At 44.9% G+C, this 14885-nt stretch overlaps 1 non-coding gene across 1 annotated transcript; it reads left to right on the top strand.

The window, feature by feature from the left end:
• The first annotated feature begins 1846 nt into the window (after positions 1-1846).
• Positions 1847-1919, top strand: Trnak-cuu. Its single transcript has one exon. It is a non-coding gene; the product is annotated as a tRNA-Lys (tRNA).
• The last annotated feature ends 12966 nt before the right edge of the window (positions 1920-14885 follow it).

The following is a 14885-nucleotide window of genomic DNA, read 5'->3' as shown; positions in this document are numbered from 1 at the left end:
TGAAGACTTCTATTGTTCAGACCATGTACTAAGAATCAGTCTTTTTAAAGGTCCTGGCTCATCTTGTGCAGTTGGAGTGAAGAAGCAGGGCTCCGATCTGAGCTGCCCTTTGCCCAGACAGCACGGATCATTGTACTACGAACAAAGCCAAAGAAAGCTTCAATGTTGTTGCCCAAGGGCCCTCAGGTCCAGCCAAACAGAAGAGGTATGTGGAGCCCAGTGTATTAGAGTGTCCCGTTCTCACCTTCATGGACACCTGCTTGTTAGTAGCAGAGAAGGAAATTGCACCCCAAGGAGCTAGATCTGCCTTGGCCAGGGTGGGTAATGGAGGTGTCTGGGGGCAGACTCTTATCAAATGCAATGCCGTTAGCACAGATTTCAAAGTGCCTTTTCCAGGGCAGGCTCCCCTGGGGGTGGGGGGTTAGGTGAAGACGCCGACCTTTCCAACTACTGAGTAGAACCAGGGCTTTTGACTCAAGCAGTCAGATACTCGGGGGCCTGCTGCCTTGCATACAGAACCCACTATTCGTTTTAAATTATGTTTTCAAAGGCCACTTTTATATTTTATACACAGCACACGAGCCTAAATTCAATCTGCCACATTGTAAGCTCTTGCTTTTAATTTAAGGCCTCCGGGCTTCAACTAATTTAAGGGACAATCTGGTGATGAAAAGACGACCATATTCTTAACAAAAAAAAAATGTCGTTAGCATAAGGCGGTACTTCCCAAATTTCAATACAAATCGAGACTTCCCGAATTTTACCAACACCTTGGGATGCTTTAAGATGCTAGGCATCTGAGCATGGAAAAGAGCAGAGTTTTTCTTCTGATAATGAGTCCTGACCGTGTCCATCTCCCCCGGTCTCCTCCAAGCCCTCTGCACAGTTAACATCTCGGCGTTCTTAACCATTGCATGGCTGCCTTTGAAACCTCAGAATAAACAGGAGCGCCATCCTTCACTTTGCCGCATTCAAAGAGCGACCTGACGGTGGTCCGGCCAGCTCTCGGACAGAGCAGCACACACCAGGTTCATCAACCAGCTCCAAGCTGAGATCAGAAGTTCCACGCAGCTCAGCGTTGCCAGTGAGTTGGCAACGACCGAGAGGAGCATCTGCAGACCAGAGCTTTGTGTCTGGTGGCTCTGTGTTTCAAGGTACATTACAGACAGGCCTGGCTGACAAGCCTCAGGAACTGGAAGCCCTGACTCGAAGTGAAAAAAGATAGATTGGTATCTAAATAACATCAGTACATCCAAGCAGGTGCTTTGAGCTCCACACTGTGGATGCCCCTCAGTGGTCCCGAAGTAAGTTGTGGCCCCTAGCACTGACTTTTCAATACCTTATCTCTGAGATCTGTTGTGAAAACAGACTCCGCCATTCAATTGTGGCATGGCTTGTTCTTAAAAACCTGGCTCCTACACTCTTCACACCCTTCACCTCCATCCTTAAAGAGTCCTTGTGGCCTCCCCCACATCTGCTTTGGCACGGCTTTGGCTATTGACCTCGTTCAGCTCATGACATCACGAGGGGACACAATCTCATGGCAAAACACCTGATATCTGGCTCTTAGAGTCTTTCTGCCCCCTCTTCTACAGTGCTCTCTGAGCCTTACGCTTGAGAGCTACTTTGTAGATGTAGCCATTGGGACTGGGCCCCACAACTCTATATTTGCTTGGTTGCAGTTTTCTGTTGTGGTCTCCATCTGTTGCAAACAGAAGTTTCCCTGAAGAGGGGTGAGGATGACACTTACCTGCTCGTCTAAAGATAAATATTTTGAATGCAGTTAGGTAGGAATGATGCTGGTTTAGTCGAGTGGGTGTTGTAGGCTCTTCTCCAAGACCCCATGGTTTCACTAGCTCAGTCGGTAGAGCATGAGACTCTTAATCTCATGGTTGTGGGTTCGAGTCCCATGTTGGGCACCATCTATTGTTGTAAAATTAAATTAAGGGCTGTCTTTTACCCTCCTAGGTCAGGCACGTTAGTGCCCCAAGGTATCTGCTAGATATCTTGCCAGAAGCACACATCCCAACTCTGTGGTGGGCCACTGTCTCTGCCGCCACACTCCCATGCTCAACTCTCCACAAGAAAGAACACACAGCACAATAACCTCTGGTCCAACTGATAAGCTATAATTGCCCACCTAAACATACAAAGCCCTGTACACATCCGTTCCTTAAGAATATTCATAACAACCTGTAAATACACAGAGTGGAATCTTAACGTCAGCTTCCATGTTCTCTCCACGGCTTCTCCGCAGTCTCCTCAGTCTCCTGTCCTTTCTGTTCCAATCTCCTCCTGTTCCCTCAACCTTTTCTCCCACCCATCCTTCCTTCTTGTCCAATGACAGGCCTCATTCTATCTTGTACCTGCCTCACCTGTATGACATCATCCCACAGAGCCTTAGGCTCGAGAGCTGCTTTGTAGATGTAGCCATTGGGACTGGGCCCCACAACTCTATATTTGCTTGGTTGCAGTTTTCTGTTGTGGTCTCCATCTGTTGCAAACAGAAGTTTCCCTGAGGAGAGGTGAGGATGACACTTACTTGTTTGTCTAAAGATAAATATTTTGAATGCAGATAGGGATCGTGCTGTTTTAGTCAAGTGGGTGCTATAGGCTCTTTTACAAGACCCCATGAGAAGCTGAGAAGCTGACAGGTTTCCAGTACCAAGTGTAATTTCCCTCTTGTTGAGCAGGTCTTAAGTCCAAGTAAAGAGCTGTTGGTTGCTGCCAGGGTGGGCATGCCTCCAATGTACCCTTAGCATGACCACACCATGGTGGTGGTCATTGTGGTTTGTAGGCAAAACAGCTGAGTAGGAAGAGTGTTGGTTGCTTCCCTCCTTTGGAAACTTGCACACTGCCTTCTGGTACTATGGAAGCCAGTCAGAGCTCTTCCTTAATCAAAGCACTACAGCCAACTAAGGAATGGTGAGCATGGGGAAAAGACAAGTCTTCCCCAGGGGAGAGCCTAACAACTGGTTATCCCATAACAAATAATGAGCCCTGAAAATGTGTGAGCTACTAACATTACATGGACTGAGAAGGATGTTTTGGGGATTCATATGTTTGCACATTGACACCATTGGGGGAGGGGCTGTAAGTTTGAAAAAGCGCACAGAGAAAGGGACATATGAAAGACTTCAGAGGGAGAAAGGAAATAAAAGAAATTAGAAAGTAGTCCTTGCGGCATAATGGACATGGTAAACATTGCTAAAAATTCCAAATGAATAGGTGTGTCACCCTTCACAGAAAAGCTAACTCCAGGAGGCAGGAGATATGCAAGTCCAGACCTGCTCCCAGAAGAATGTTTTGTAGAAACATTCCACTCGTTGTATATACTTAGTCTGAGACAATTCTAAATTCCCTAAAGAGAAAAGAAAACCGAAGCTATTCCTAACAGGAGACCTGGGGATTTCTTCAACAAATTCCCATTCTTTGATGCAAAAGAAAATGGGAAAGTAGAGACTTACTAGGCTTCTACCTCAAAGTCTCCAGCAGATGGGCTTCAGCGGTGTCCTGCTTTCATTTCTATTGCTGTGATAACACCCTGACCAGAAGCAGGTTAGGGAAGAAAGGGTCTGGTTGCTTACAGTCCCAGATTATAATCCATTAGTCCAGGCAGTCACAGCAGGATTAAAGCATAAGATCTTTGGCCATGAGCAGAGAGAACAAACACATGGGTCTTGCTTCTGCTTTTGCTCAGAGTGCATTCTTCACCCTTACACAGCTCAGGGAGCAGCCCAGGAAATGGTACCACTCACATTCAAGGTGAGTCCTCCTACCTCAACTAACAATCTAGACAGTCCCCTGCGGTCATGCCCACAGTCATGCCCACAGGCCCACTTAAGTAGGTAATTCCTCATACTTCTTGAGTTATTCTAAATTTTGTCAAGTTGACAATTTAAAATAGTCATCTGACTTGGAGACGTGAACTGTAAAGTCTGAGCAAGGTTGGACCCAGTTCTCAGCCCAGCAACCACCCACCAGACCCAGCCTAATCTACCACCCCACACCAGTATCCTTGATCCCTGGGATCTACCAATTCCAGGGAAACCCACTCCTAATCTCTTCCAGGGCTACAAGATCATGAAGCTCTCCCTCAGCAATTCTCCAGAAAGCTGGAGAGTGGCAGTAAGCTCATAGGGAAACTGAGGCATGCTGAGAATTTAAAAGGGGGCAAAGGGAAAATACAGCCAGAGTAGTACATCAAAGTAGAGGGTTGGGTGGGAGATGAAAGAAAGGACTGGTAGCTCAGGGGGAAGTCAGAGTAACAGTGATTCTGGCAAAAACCCACCCACCAGCGGTTACCACCTAAATGACACTGGACCAATGAGGACAGGATGTCTCTTTATGAATGACTGCCTGTGGAGCATCCCCAAAGCTTGATCTTCAGAAAAACTTCTGTGTCCAGTGGAAATTTCCTATGAGTACCAAGAAGCTGTGTCCTACACTGACTGGTCTTTCCTCACATAAAGCAGAATTACTGTGTATCTTGATGTGACAAAGGCTCTGAGCATGGATACAGAAAGGTGCCTGTCTCCCTCAGTGCTCCCCAGTCATCCACACTGACTGGAGCCTCTTCTGGGAGCATCTCCACACACTCACTCCTTAGCAAACCTGCTTGGGGAAACGTTGGCACAGAGTGGCGTCCTGTTCCCCAGGGCACACTTAGTAATGGCTAGAGATATTCGAGGCTACTACAACTGAGGAGTTGATGGTAACGTTTAATGAATACAGGCCAAGGATACTCTTATGTAACTCTCCAAGTCTAAAATAGCCCTCCCCTCAAGAACTGTTGGTCAATACATTGATGTGGCAAGGATGAGAAATTCTTGTCTTTCTCTAGTTCTCTGGTTTTCATCTCTGGTAACCATTCTAGCTTTGTCTCCTCCAGCTGACCCTCATACTGCCCTTAAATACATAATGAAGCCTTCTTCCCTAGCCCAGCCAGTCCACAACACAATGCTAATATCGCTAATGTCACTCTTTCTTAAGTTTCTAAGACAAATCTACTCATCTAGTCTGTCTAGCTTTTCTCCCTTCTCGTTCTTGGCAAACACAGCCGTTGCCCACCACGCAACTTTCCTCGGCCCTCTTCTGTTGCTAAGTCTCATTTTTCTCTAGATAGTCAAACTCCTTACATCCACAGGACCCACAGGCCAGCCAGGCAAGGAAGGCTGAGAACCAGGCTTCAAAAGACCTTACCAGGATGTCTTGTGAAGAAGGTTAGAAATGTAGGAAGAAGCTGGGGTAAGATCTACAGTGAATAGGGATGAATCAAGCAAGAAGACAGTATTAGAAAAAGGTTGCCACAACTTTTAGAATGGATTGAAATATGCCACAGTGACAAGGATCTTCCTGGCATCTATACCGTTAAAGTAGATGTGGGAGATCTTATTAATGATTAAGGCTGAAAGACGCACATACTAAAAACAAGGGGGAACAAGAATACCGTTGGCAGGGAATAGAGAGGCAAAGATTAAAACAGAGACAGGAGGAACACCCATTCAGAGCCTGCCCCACATGTGGCCCATACATATACAGCCACCCAATTAGACAAGATGGATGAAGCAAAGAAGTGCAGGCCGACAGGAAGCGGATGTAGATCTCTCCTGAGAGACACAGCCAGAATACAGCAAACACAGAGACGAATGCCAGCAGCAAACCACTGAACTGAGAACGTTGAAGGAATCAGAGAAAGAACTGGAAGAGCTTGAAGGGGCTCAAGACCCCATATGAACAACAATGCCAAGCAACCAGAGCTTCCAGGGACTAAGCCACTACCTAAAGACTATACATGGACTGACCCTGGACTCTGACCTCATAGGTAGCAATGAATATCCTAGTAAGAGCACCAGTGGAAGGGGAAGCCCTGGGTCCTGCTAAGACTGAACCCCCAGTGAACTAGACTGTCGGGGAGGGCGGCAATGGGGGAGGGTGGGGAGGGAACACCCTACAAGGAAGGGGGAGGAAGGGATGTTTGCCGAAACCGGAAAGGGAATAACATTAGAAATGTAAATAAGAAATACTCAAGTTAATAAAAAAAAAAATCCCTCCCCTATTATCTCCTCCCTTCCTCAGCTAAGGGAAAAAAAAAAACACCCTCAAAAATCGTTTAAGTAACTATGAAAGTCAGAGTATTAATGTTTTCTAGTGAGCCAGACCAGTCCGTATTTACTAGAACACTGACTTTGATGGAACCCCAGATGAGAGAGGCAACCATGGTGAAGAGGGAACGTACTGGGAAACAGGTTCACTGATCTCGGTTACCAGCTAATCTTCATTGGATTCTCTACTGCTGCACTGCTTCGTCCACCGAGGTACACCTGACATGGAACGGCAGATTCCCACCTTGTATCTCACATACAATTTGGGCAAAGTCTCCATGTGTGTATTCTCCTACTCAGCTGCCATGACACAATGCCAAGACCTGAGAGGGAGGAGTTTAGACAGCAGACATTTGTTCCTTGACCATTCTGGAAGTTGAAATTCCAAGCTGAAGTCAGGGACTTTTCTTCCTGAACCCTTTCCTTGACATTCAAATGCCTGTCTTCTTTCTAGAGCATCTGGCCCCTCCCCCATGCAAGGAAGTGTTGACTTTTCTAGGGTCACTTCACACAATACAAACAGGGGTTATTTCAAGGCACGCCATCCTGAGGGAGTGGCAGGTATGAAAGTAGAAGGCTCAAATTCGGAGAACAACCAGAGTTCAAAGACAGGAGGCAGGGCTTTCCAGCCCTCTATGGATGGCTCTCTGGGAAAGGGGCAGGACTTTCAGTCAAGAGGAAGCAGAGACACATGGATACTGTGGTGTGCCTCCACCCTGTGGCTGTTAGGAAGGCTGACAGTAGCATAGGCTTCACAACAGGGAGACTGGGAGATACAGAGCCAGGTGTAAGGTCAGGTTGAACCAGACCTTATATGGCCTTCTATACTAGGTACCGTACTTCTTGTCGACCCGTTCAAAACCTTAGAGTCTAAGAATGGCTCTTGCCAAAGAGGGGGAGTGAGATGCCTAGAGTGAGAGAGAAGTCAGATAAGGTTGCAAACAGCTGGTGACTGGGAGTGACATAAGACTTCCTGCAACATTCTGCTAAAAACCAAGGTCAGAAATAGCTATCATGATGTCAGTATGAATACCTCGCTTTAGGATACCAGAACTGTCACATGACTCACTAGCTTCAAGCGACTAATCAAAGCACACACGCATGCACACACACACACACACACACAAACCAACCTTACGCCAACAAAAATCAATTCCTCTTTTGTCCCTTGCTTTACAAACGATCTAGGTTTTCTAAGTGCAGTAGAGAAAAGCAGCTCTTCCAACAAGATTTCTTCCGAGAAGCAGTCTCCCATTCAATAAATAGTTTTAAGCATTCTCTCTGGTTTCTGAAGCACAGGGCTCTCTGAAGATATATAAATATCAGGTAGCAATTTTCTTTCCTGTGAGTAGGGAGCTTTACTTTAATAAGGAGGAGAGGGCAGGGGATAGACTGCTGGAGATGAAGTGAGATGTATTAGGTCGTTCTGGCCGTTTCGCTGGGCGTGCCTGAGATTGCTCCCAGCTGCACCAGCCTCATCCAGTCCTAAGTGATTTAAGGTGCACATAGTAAGTGTTCATAATGGGCCATAAAGAAACGCTCCTTGCCGGACCCTAGTAAAGGTTTGGCTGTAATTGCAGAAAGATGTTCATCCTATCAGAGGCCAAAGGGAGCCTTGTTGTCCTTCAAGCGGTACCTCATCAGGACCATGGAGGTCACGCCCTTTGATGCAACGATTGCCCTCCAAGGAAAATCACATGGCGATGTGTATTTATTAAACCGAAAGCCATCGTGGCCGTGCCTAAAGTGGAGAACTGTATCCTCAATGTCCTCAATGTCCAGGACAGCTGTGGCCATTCTGTTTCCTTAGGCTTCCTTTGAGTGCACAGTCTTAAGCAGCTGGGCTCAGTCTTGGGACAGTACATTGAATTAGGTTTGCAGATTGCTCTACAGGGTCTGGGGATGCGGCCATCATGGGTAAAGTGTCTCCAGAAGAAGGAAATGTCCTGAGGCTCTCATCCCCAACTGAACCCTGAAAGGATCGCAATGTTCAGAGAAGCGGGGAAGTGGAAATGGAGTCACTTAAAGCATCGGAGGCGGTGGCTAAGCAAGTCTTGGAATTACAGTGTTTCTCAGAGGCTTAGTGAACACTGACATATATATGTCTCAGTTACCCCCTTTATAGGTAACATCTCTGCTCCTCTATGGCCATTACTGTTACTTTACATCAAGAGCAGGGCTGGCACCTCACAAATCGGTTGTCATTGCTCTTCCCTTTTGTTGCCATGACACTGACAAATCATGAAGTGAACACTAGGAAGGTTCAGACTCCCCACTGAAGGAAAATCTAACACAGAAGACGATGAAAGTCACGCACCTCATTAATTCTGTTAGAGCCCTTTGTAGTAGCTGAGAGACGTGTGTCCTCCATCTTCAGTATCCCACTCTGTTGCCCATCTACTGAGAAATTATCTTCATTCTTCTCAAAAAATGTACACGAAACGCATTTCCCCTTTTATGTTTGCAGCTAGAAAACTTAGGGTTATATTTCCATTTTTTTTTTTTTGAGCAAAGCATGTAAAACATTCAGTCATGTACTTGCTGTGTAGGCAAAACTCTTCTCTCTCTCTCTCTCTCTCTCTCTCTCTCTCTCTCTCTCTCTCTCTCTCCTTCTCTCTCTCGATAATTTTTTATGCCTTGGATTTGGCAATAGGTTCTAAGAACTGACACTAAAACCCTAGTCAGAGAGGAAGAGAGAGGTTGGGGAGGCTGAACTTCACTAAACTTAAAAAAAAAAAAAAAAAAAAAAAAAAAAAAAAAAAAAAGCCTATGCCTCAAAAGACATTAACATCTAGGTGTGTGGTGACTGCAACCTTGGTGCTCCAGAGACAGCAGCAAACCTGAGCTCCTCAGGAAGATTCAGGAGGAAGGCAACACAGCAGGGAGCAAAGGTGAAGAGAGAAGAGGAGAAGATACAGTGTTATCTGAAAAGGATTAGCATTGAAAACCGTTTTCAGGGGCTGGAGAGATGGCTCAGTAGTTAAGAGCAGTTGCTACTCTGGAGGAGGACTTGGGTTCCGTCTCCAGCACCAACACAGAGACTTACAACCGTCTGCAACTCCAGCGTCAGGGAGTCTGACAACTTCTGACCTCTGCAAGCAGGAGCAGACATGCACATACTGTGCAAACAGACATGCTAGCAAAACACTCAGTCTCTGTTAGGGTGATGAAACGTCGGGACCAAGAGCAGGGGGAGGAGGAAACGGTTTAAGTGGCTTACTGTGGGTTGCCCTGGTGCTGTTTGTATTTTGATGCTAATTATGCTTCCCCAAGAGTAAAACAGTAGTCAGATGACTTCTTTGGGACCTTCTTCCCCTTTTAGCTTGTAAAATAAAGGCTAGAGCCAGTGATTGGGCAGGGAAAGGGAAGAGTTATGGGGGGAGAGAAAGGGACAATGGAGATGAAGCACATGACCTAGAGAAACTGCACGGCACGTTATAAGGGATCTCCTAGCTGGGGAATAGAGTAGTGTAGTGGTAGATCCGCCCGATCTAGGCTCTCAGCTCGTGTTCATATTATGTGAGTGGCGTTGTGTTTTCATTGCACGGGCTTATCTGGGTTGGAGAATTTACCACAACAGCTTACATTTTCACATTACAGTCCATCACGAAAGGAAACCAGGACAGGAACTCAAGCAGGGAAGAAACCCAGAGGCAGGAGCTGATGCAGATGCTGTGGAGAGATGCTGCTTATGGGCTTGATCAGCCTGCTTTCTTATGCAACCCAGGACTGGGTGCCCAGGGAATGACTCCACCCACAGTGGGCTGGGCTCTCGCCCATCAATCACTAATTAAGTACATGCCCTACAGGTTCGCCTACAGCCTGATCTTATGAGGTATTTTCTCAATTGAGGCTCGCTCCTCTCTCATGACTCAGGCTATGTCAAATTGACATGAAATTAGTCAGCACAGACATGAAATAAAACAAATATTTAAATACTAAAGAATCTTGTCCCAGTTTACCTACAGCCAAGGAACAATCAGCAAACAGAAAACCCATAGAGTGGGAGAAAAATCTTTACCAGCTACTCCAGACAAGGAGTTAAAATACAGAATTTGCAAAGAATTGCATAAATTAAATACCAAGGAAATAAAACTGCTAATCAAATAATGGGCAAATGAATAGACAGTTTTCATAAAAGAAGCATAAACAACCAATGATTACTAGAAAGCACCCGACACCCCCTAGTCACCATGTAAATGCAAATCAAAACCACTTTGAGACACCAGCTTACCCAAGTCACAATGCCTGTCATCAAGAAATGTGACAACCACTATCAAAGAGGGTGTGGAGAAAGAGGAATGCTTTGCTGGTGGGTTCAAAAGAAGACAGACATTGTGGAGATAACTCAAAACTTAAAATACAACTATAACATGACCTAGCTATTTCACTGAACATATACCCAAAAAGTCCCACTCCTCACCATAAAAATATCTGAATATCCGTGTTTATCACTGCCTTATTCACTGTAGCAAGAAATTTGGAATCACTCTAGGTGTCTATCAATAGATTAATAAAAATTTGTGTGTGTGTGTGTGTATATATATATATATATTCTTCATTAATTAAAATAGAACTATAATGTGATATATATACATATATATATATATATATATGGTTTAAATATGTGTTTGAAAGCTTGGTCATAGGGGCTAGCATTAATAGAAGGTTTGGCCTTGCTGAAGAGAATGTGTCACTTTAGGGACAGGTTCTAGAGTCCCCTATACTCAAGTTTATGCTGCCTGAAGATCAAGATGTAGAACCCTGAAGCTCCTTCTCCAGCACCATGCCAGCCTGAATGCTGCTATGCTTGAAACCACGATGAAAATGAACTAAACCTCTGAAACTGTACACCGGCCACAGTTAAATGTTCTGTTCTAAGAGTTGTCATGGTCATGGTATCCCTTCACAGCAATAAAACCCAAACTAAGACACACACACACACACACACACACACACACACACACACACACTCATTCAGCTCTATAGAAAAATGTGATCACAAAATTTGCAGGAAAATGGATGGAATTGGAGTGTATAACACATCTAAAGGAAGACAAGAAAGGATAAGATTAGTGGATCCGAAAGGACTAGATTAGTGCAATGCACATGAGTTATGAAACTAACTGATTTTCTAGGTCTAAGGCTGACTTGGGCTTTTCATTTTTGGTAGTAGATAAGTCCATGCAAATAGATTTGATAGCAAAATCCAATGTGAAGCACCATAACTTCAGAATGTATAGAAGAATATTGAGTTGAATAGACTTTCATTTCAGAATACTTTTTTATTTTTAAGTTTTTTACAATAAATTTTATTTTTAAAATCTAAAATCAAACAAAAAAATGGCACCAAAAGATGAAAAGACAACAGTAAAAAACATGGTTGTCCAAGATTCAAAATATATAAAGAGCTCCAATAGCTCAACAACAAAAGACAAGCAACCTGTATTGAAAAAAAAAATGGGCAAAATTTTTGAACAAACCTTTCTCCAAGGAAATTATGCAAGGGGTCAGCAAGCACATAAACAGTCACTTGGCATTAGCCAACAGGGAAATCCAAATAAAAATCACAGGGAGACACCATTCTGCATCCACCAGGATGGCTATTACTGAAAAATAAAGGAGGCCATTACAGGCATTGGTGCAGCTATGGGCTATTCCAAACCTTCACACACTGCTGTTAGGTCACACCAAGATGCTTCTATTCCTCCCCTGATGCTGGGGCCAGGAAGTATTGAGTTTTTTCCCTTCAGGTCAGAGGAATGACATTTTAACTGTTGCATGCAATTGTCTAAGTAGGAGTTTGGTTTCAAAGTTTAAATGAGAGAGCTTAAGTGGTTGAGACCCTTGGCATCTTCCATTAACCACCCCCTTTCATGAAGAACCTCCATTGGCTACAGAAGACAGTCTGTTGGTCCTTCAACTGATTGATTATTGAGGCATTATATGGTCCAGCATTTCTTCTCCTAGCTATACATGCCAAAGTGCCCCAAGCAGGTATTAAAACAATTGTCTATACATGCAAAATGTCACAACTTTGCAATACAGAGAGGTAGAGCCCCAGTGTTTCTCAGCAGATGTGTGAATAAACAGACTGTGATGTGTATATAGGAGAGAATATTGATGACCGACGTAGAGGAGAGAAATACGGATCCACGCCACAACATGAATTAAACATAGGAAACGTGATGATAGACGAAAAAATCAAGATCCAAAGAGTCACAGGCCGCACAAGTCTGTTTACATGGAATCTCTAACACAGTTAAACTCACAGGAATAGGAAGCAGCCTGCTGGTTGCCAGGGCCTGGGGGAGGCAGTCATAAAAGTCACTGTTTTCTCTGGGGGTGATGAAAATATTTTAATCACACAGCATTGTGAATGAATCAAATGCCACTGAGCTGCTCACTTTGAAATATTTGATTTATGTTTTGTGAATACCAATTAAACACAGAACTTGGTTAAGGAAATAAACAAAAGAGACAAGCCAGTCTGTAAAGTCTGTTTCCCCAAAACTGAAGTTACCCAAAAACTCTAAGCCCAGCCTCCTGCCTCCTCTGGACTACCACCTCATGGCCTCCAGCACAGACGGGCACACATCGGAGGACAGAGGCACGCGAGAGACAGTGAGAAGCATTTACCTGGATAAACGGACACTTAAAGATGAAACCAACATGACGTGGGGCAGGGACAGGATTCTGGGTAACCCATTCCCTTCATTTTTATTTTCTTGGTTAATTTTCCTTACTTCTTTTCCAACCACGAAAGTAAAACTCACATGTAGTAACTAATGCTCAGAAGGATCTTAAGACTTCTTGTGCCTACTCCAACCCCTAAAACCACAGCTCTGTACTGACTCGGTTTCCTATGGATGCGTTAACAAGCACCGTGGCGTGTATCTTTGTACTCACGTTATACTTCTCCAAGTGTCCTCTGGATGCTGTGTCTATCAGCTCCTCCATTATCATTGTGGGATCAATATTCTCGGAATGAGCCACACCAGAATGCTTCTGTCCCTTTCTCCCCATCCCCTGATGCTGGGGCCAGGAGGGCGGTACTAAGCTTTGCTTCTCGGGTCAGAAGAATGACATTTCGACCTCTGAGTGCAATTGTCTTAAGTAGGAGTTTGGTTTGAAGGTTCAAATGAGAGAGCTTAAGTGGGTGAGACCCTTGGCATCTCCCATTCTCCTACCCAATAGATGCGTGTGTTCGTATACTCACCCTTATTCATCATCAGAGACATCTGGGTGCCGTGAGGATCCTCGTCTGAAGACATTTCAGCTGTAAGTTCAGTCCAAGATGAATTTAGTATTTACTTCTTTTGCTTATGCCTGCCTCCCTCACTAGCCTGTTACTTTGGTGAAGCAGAGATCTTAACCATCATCTTTCCTGTCAGATGCTGCCTAGAATATATGAGGTCCTAAGACATAGCTATTGAATAAAATCCCACCAGGGAGATCTACAGTACGAGGCAGTTAGGAGAAAGGTTAAGAGAGGGTCTGCACTTGCAACTGTTTCATTAGATCAAAAACCCGTTCAAAATAATCAGTTATAAAATAATCCATCCTGGTCTCCAAATTTGTGCTTGCTTGGAAGGGAGAGAGGAAGATACCCTAACTTCCTAGCTCCTTTGGGGACTTAACCAGAGGAGCATCTAACCCCAAACAAAAGACACCAGAGAGCTATGAGCTCCTGGGGCCACGGCTGGATGACCGGCCATCGGTGGCCTGTTCTTCTGAAGCACCCAGATATCCCAACTGTGCTGAGGTCTGTGTTTCTGTGCCTTGGTGGTATCCCACAGGAACTTGGATGAGGGGTCTCATTGGTTCAATGCTTTAACCACATAGAGACCTTTCTTTCCTGCCTGTGTGCTCTTCTGTCTCTGTATAGGACCCTCCAGATATTCTGAAGAGAAGTGCTTGTGGCCCTCCCTTTACTGAAGCAGGAACTTGAGGGATTATAACTTCCCCTCACGCTGAGAGAAGAAAAGGCTGAAGCCTGGTGCCAGCCAGGAGAGGAGGAGAGTTCACAGAGTGTGGACAGCTTGGCAGACTACCTTGCAGGAGAGGCTGAAACCACGCCCATAATTGGCCAATAACGGACAGGAGCTCACCTTGACCATGACTGCTTGACTGCACACACCGCTCAGCCTTTAGTTAGTTAAACCTGTACCTCATGTCCAGAAGCCCAGAATGGTCTGAGGGAATCACTGGGCCTCTTATTTCCTCCTCTTCCCAACGCAGGCACGTGAGGAAATCTTCTTTCCCTGCTTGGCACTATTATTTATCTCTTTAACTGGAGATAAGTAATTAAGCCCACGTCTTAGGGCTGCTAAGCTTTGATTCTAACCACTCTAGTAAGTTAGACATGAAACCCTTGGTACTGCATGAGATTTCTATCCTCTTATTGTTCTGACACTAACTCTGTCGCAACGAAAGCTGCAGAACTGCTACTATTATCCTGAGACAGTGTGCAGTCTCTCTCTCTCTCTCTCTCTCTCTCTCTCTCTCTCTCTCTCTCTCTCTCTCTGTGTGTGTGTGTGTGTGTGTGTGTGTGTGTGTGTGTGTGTGTGTGTGTGTTGGGGTGTTTGTGTTGGTGTGTGTATGTGTTGGGTTATGTGAGTGCATGTGTTGGAGTGTTTGTGTTGGGTTATGTGTGTTGGAGTGTGTGGTGTTGGTGTGTGTGTTAGCATGTTGGTGTGTGTATGTGTTGGGTATGTGAATGTATGTGTTGGGGTGTGTGCTGGGTTATGTGTGTTGGTGTGTGTGTGTGTGTGTGTGTGT

The sequence above is a fragment of the Rattus rattus genome, chromosome 2 (assembly GCF_011064425.1).
Source record: "Rattus rattus isolate New Zealand chromosome 2, Rrattus_CSIRO_v1, whole genome shotgun sequence".
Lineage (NCBI taxonomy): Eukaryota > Metazoa > Chordata > Mammalia > Rodentia > Muridae > Rattus > Rattus rattus.
Note: the sequence above shows the minus strand (reverse complement) of the source record. Positions and strands in the feature narration are given on the sequence as shown.